Raw genomic sequence first — 6,000 nt, 5'->3', positions numbered from 1 at the left:
AAATTGTGACGACAACACCTCGGAGCTCAACTCCCCAGGACACTGCCACAACCCCTAAATGTCAGGAGGCACCAAGAACAAAGTTCTCGTCACAAAGCCATCAGAACGATTCCAAGATACCCGCGTGATCCTAAATTTTTTTTAGTGAAATTTGAGGAGAGAAGAGTCAAAACTTCTACGTCAGGAGACCTCACCAGAGCGACGAATGGACTGAGGAGTAAAAAAGAATCCTACTCTCCGATATATATAATCCTAAGACTCAAAACATTTTTGCTCTAGACTCAACAACGCCAGCGATTCGATCAAGCAGGGGGCTCCTAAGTCGGGGATGGCTCTGATTACCAACTTGTAACGCCCACGATGCGGCTATATCTCCCACGTGTCGAGGCATGACTTAGAGGCATAACCGCATTGTGGTTTTGTCGCAAGAAGGGTCATCTTCACACAATCCTATGTAATGAACAAGAATGGGATAAAGAGTTGGCTTACAATCGCCACTTCACACAATACATAAATATAATTCATACATCATCCAAAATACACACATAGACCGACTACGGTCAAGATCCAATGAAAATAACATAACCCCAAATGCCAGATCCCCGATCGTCCCAACTGGGCTCCACTACTGATCATCAGGAAAAGACACATAGTAACGACCCCGTTCCTCATCGAACTCCCACTTGAGATCGATCCCATCATCTGCACTGGCATCATCGGCACCTGCAACTGTTTTGGTAGAATCTGTGAGTCACGAGGACTCAGCAATCTCACACCCGCGAGATCAAGACTATTTAAGCTATAGGAAAGGATGGTGTAAAGAGGTGGAGCTGCAGCAGGCAATAAGCATATATGGTGGCTAACATACGCAAATGAGAGCGAGAAGAGAAGCAACGGAGCGGTCGTCATCTAGCAATGATCAAGAAGTGATCCTGAACTCCTACATACGTCATTCATAACTCAAACCGTGTTCACTTCCCGGACTCCACTGAGAAGAGACAATCATGGCTACACACACGATTGATGTATTTTAACTGGGTCAAGTGACAAGTTCTCTACAACCGGACATTAACAAATTCGCATCTGCCTCATAACTGTGGGCACGGCTTTCGAAAGATAATACCCTGCAGGGGTGCCCAACTTAGCCCATCATAAGCTCTCACGGTCAACGCAGGATAAACCTTCTCCCGGAAAGACCCGATCAGTCTCGGAATCCCGGTTTACAAGACATTTCGACAATGGTAAAACAAGACCAGCAAAGCCGCCCGATGCGCCGACAAATCCCGATAGGAGCTGCACATATCTCGTTCTCAGGGCACACCGGGTAAGTCAAGCTACGAGTAAAACCAGACCTCAAGTTTCCCCGAGGTGGCCCCGCAGGCTGCTCGATTCGGACCAACACTCGAAGGAGCACTGGCCCGGGGGGTTAAAATAAAGATGACCCTCGGGCTCGCGAAAACCCGGGGGAAACAGGCTTAGGTCGCAAATGGTAAAACCAAAGTTGGGCCTTGCTGGAGGAGTTTTATTCAAGGCGAACTGTCAAGGGGGTCCCATAAATCACCCAACCGCGTAAGGAATGCAAACTCAAGGAACATAATATCGGTATGACAGAAACTAGGGCGGCAAGAGTGGAACAAAACACCAGGCATAAGGCCAAGCCTTCCACCCTTTACCAAATATATAGATGCATTAATTAAATAAGAGATATTGTGATATCCCAACATATCCATGTTCCAACATGGAACCAACTTCATCTTCACCTGCAACTAGCAACGCTATAAGAAGGGCTGAGCAAAAGCAGTAACTTAGCCAAACAACGGTTTGCTAGGAAAGGATGATTAGAGGCTGACATAGCAATATGGGAGGCATGATATAGCAAGTGATAGGTAGCGCAGCATGGCAATAGAGCGAACAACTAGCAAAGCAAAGATAGAAGTGATTTCGAGGGGTGGTCATCTTGCCTGCAAGGTTCTCAGAGTTGTCGAAAGCTTGATCCTCGTAAGCATACTCAACAGGTTCCTCGTAAGCGTACTCATCTCCCAGCTCTACCCAAAACAAGAACACAAGCAACGGAACCACAATCAATCACGATAAAAGCACAAGCAACATGATGCAATACATGAATGATATGCAAGATATGATATGCGATGCGTATGCGTGCTCCGGACGAAAAATGATGAACAAGGCAGTAACTTGGCAAACCAAGCATGCCACTGGAAAGATGATATGATTTCGGTCGAAATCGATATAAAGATCACCGGAAACGGACGCACGGTTTGCAAATGGCAAGCAAAACAAGAATGACACGAATCTGCGATTAACAGCATGATAGCACTTAGAATGCAACAAGTAACAATGCTACAGCACACCAACATAGCAGCAAAGCATATGACAGTAATCTACAGGATATGCTTGACAAAAGATGAACACTGAGCTACGGCTAGATCACAACATAACAAGCTCAGACAAGCATGGAAAAAGTGCAAAAGATAACAGGTTCACAGACTTGGTGAAATTACTGGACATGGCAGAAAACAGCATCAGGTAGCAATGTTCAGAGCACGAAACCAATATGCTACAGGAAATTAACATGGCAAAACAAGGCATGGCAGTGTTCTACTAAATGCATATGACAAAAATCCCTTACTGACCATAAGCCAAAAAGGATCATAAGATATGATGGCAACCATGTAAACATAGCAAGTTTCGTTAACAGTTTTCAGACAGCAGAAAACAGAGCATGGCAGAAACAATAATATGAAGGCATCTTGGTGAGCTTGATGCACTCACCACAAAGCAATGCATGACAAAACAAGCATACCTACAGCAAGATGGCAAGTTTATGAAGCTATCCATGGCAAGAGCAAGTACATGGCATGAATGAATCCACTACAACAAGCTTGGCAAAATTGAATAACATGTAAACAATCTGCCAGAAATAATTTATAGCAAAAGTAGAGCAAGATTGAGTCATGCTATGGCACTCCATAATTGCAAACAAGCGCAGGAATGGATCAATTACAACAATATCTACAAAATATCCTTACTGAACATCTCCAAAATATGCATGGATCTCTCTGTAGCATTAAGTTTACATGTCAACAAAATAACAGCAGACAGAGAAATCACCAAGTCCCTGAAATCAGAAACATTACGGGGCCTAGTTTGCATGCTTCTGCTAGTCACCACAGAGATCAAAAAAATACATGGCATAAACCCTTGGAAAGATGGCATGGCATACAACAAAACACATGTAGAGCTCATGCCCATAAGAAGCACAGATTAAATGATACAAAAATAACAAATCCTCAAGTTCTGATATGAACCAGCAGATAACAGCAACTAGCACTCTTGCACCAGTGATTTGGGCATCAAGATGGACTCTAATGAACATGGCGCAATTGAATAAAATGTAGAGCATCACGAGACGAACATTTCGATATATTACACACGCAAAACGGAGCTATATGCAGACAGTTATGATGCTATGAACATGGGCACACGCGAAACCTGCGGGCGGCGACGGGCGCCCGGCGGGGCGATGGTGGCGGGGCGCGGCGGCGCCGGCGCTGGAGGGGACGGCGAGGCGAGGCGCGCGCGGGCGGCGGCGCGGGACGAGGAGGAGGCGCGGCGGAGGCAAGGGTGGCGCGGGCCGACGGGGGCGGCGTACGGGCCCGGCGGGCCGCGGGCGGCGCGGGCCACGTGGCAGCCAGTGGGTGGCTGGAGGTGGTCTCCGGGTGGTATACCAAGGCCACTTGACAAGCCTCGGTCCATTCCGAGAACGTAGAACCCGCTCACGAAAAGAAAACAAGAGGGGTGCGCCGGAAGAGATGGGAGCGCCAGATTGCAAAACGGACAACGGGAAAAATGCTCGGATGCATGAGACGAACACGTATGCAAATGCAGTGCACATGATGACATGATATGAAATGCATGACATGGACAAAATGCAAAACGAAAGACAAAACCCAACCACGGAGGGAATATCATAACACATAGCCGAAAATGGCAAGAGTTGGAGTTACAAATATAGAAAGTTACATCCGGGGTGTTACATGACAACTCAACTGCTAATACTTGAGAATATTCTTTGGCTCCCCTTGTGTTGAATCAATAAATTTGGGTTGAATACTCTACCCTCGAAAACTGTTGCGATCCCCTATACTTGTGGGTTATCAAGACTATTTTCTGGTGCCGTTGCCGGGGAGCATAGCTCTATTCTTTGAGTCACTTGGGATTTATATCTGCTGGTCACTATGAAGAACTTGAAAGACGCGAAAACAAAAATTTATCCCTCAACTACGAGGGGAGGTAAGGAACTGCCATCTAGCTCTACACTTGATTGACCTTCTGTTTTGAGTAAGCTTGCGACACCTAAACCTGCTTCTACTATTAATTCTGATATGTAGCATGTTATTGATGATGTCACTTCTGCTATGCATGATACTTATGATGAAACTACTTCTATGCTTGATACTACTATGCCACTTGGTGAATTTCTTGATGAACAACTTGCTAGGGCTAGAGAGAATGAAATTATTGAAACTGATAATATTGAAGATAGTGATGATGAAGTCTCTCCCCCTAATAAATATGAATTGCCTGTTTTGCCTGAGGGTTATGTTTTGGATGAAGAATCTGCTAGAGCTATTCGTGCTTGCAATGATAGAAGTGATCTTAAGAAATTATTAGCTAAATGGAAGCAACGATCCCTTAATGCTAGAATGAAACCTGACCCTGCTTTTGCTACTTCACCTAACTGTGTTACTGATAAGGATTATGAATTCTCTGTTGATCCTGATATAATTACTTTGGTTGAATCTGATCCGTTTTATGTCTATGAATCTGAAACTGTTGTGGCACATCTTACTAAATTAAATGATATAGCCACCCTGTTCACTAATGATGAGAGAACTCGCTACCTTTATATCCTTAAAATATTTCCGTTCTCGTTAAAGGGTGATGCTAAAATATGGTTCAATTCTCTTGATCCTGGTTGTGTGCGTAGTCCCCAGGATATGATTTATTACTTCTCTGCTAAATATTTCCCTGCTCATAAGAAACAAGCTGCTTTAAGGGATATATATAATTTTGTGCAAATTGAAGAAGAGAGTCTCCCACAAGCTTGGGGGAGGCTTCTCCAATTACTTAAGCTTTGCCTCATCATCCTCTCAAGAAAAATGATACTTGATATCTTTTATAATGGACTAACCGAGGCTTCCAGAGATTACTTGGGTAGTTGTGCTGGTTCTGTTTTCAGGGAAAGAACACCGGATGAAGCTGAGATTTGATTGAATAATATGTTGACAAATGAAAATAATTGGACACTTCCTGAGCCAATTCCTGAGCCTATTCCTAAACCAACTCCGAAGAAGAGGGGTGTTCTATTTCTCAGTCCTGGAGATATGTAAGAGGCAAAGAAATCTATGAAAGAAAAGGGTATTAAAGCTGAAGATGTCATGAATTTACCTCCTATTGAAGAAATACATGGCCTTAATTTACCGCCTATTGAAGAAACATATGATCTTAATCCATCACCTATTGAAGAAACTCATGGTCTTGATAACCCGACACAGGTAGTAAAGGTAAATTCTCTCTATAGATTTGATGAAGGTGATATTCCTCACTATAAGTCTGCTAGACAATGCTTAGAAGAGTTTGATAATTTTATTGTCAAACAAGAAAACTTCAATGCTTATTTTGGTAGACAATTGAAATATAATTCTGATACGCTTGAATACTTGGGTGATTATATGTCTAGAGTTAAAGGTGAACTTAAACTCATTACTAAACATGCTTCTATGGTTACCACTCAAGTAGAACAAGTACTTAAAGCTCAAAATGATTTGCTCAATGAATTAAATAGTAAGAATAATGACTATGCTGTTAGAGTGGCTACTAGAATTGGTAAGATGACTCGGGATCCTTTGTATCCTGAAGGCCACCCTAGCAGAATTGAACAAGATTCTCAGAGAAATAATATTGATGCACCTAGTCCTT

This window comes from Aegilops tauschii, chromosome 5 (genome assembly GCF_002575655.3).
Source record: "Aegilops tauschii subsp. strangulata cultivar AL8/78 chromosome 5, Aet v6.0, whole genome shotgun sequence".
NCBI classification, from domain to species: Eukaryota; Viridiplantae; Streptophyta; class Magnoliopsida; order Poales; family Poaceae; genus Aegilops; species Aegilops tauschii.
This window is presented reverse-complemented; position numbering follows the sequence as displayed.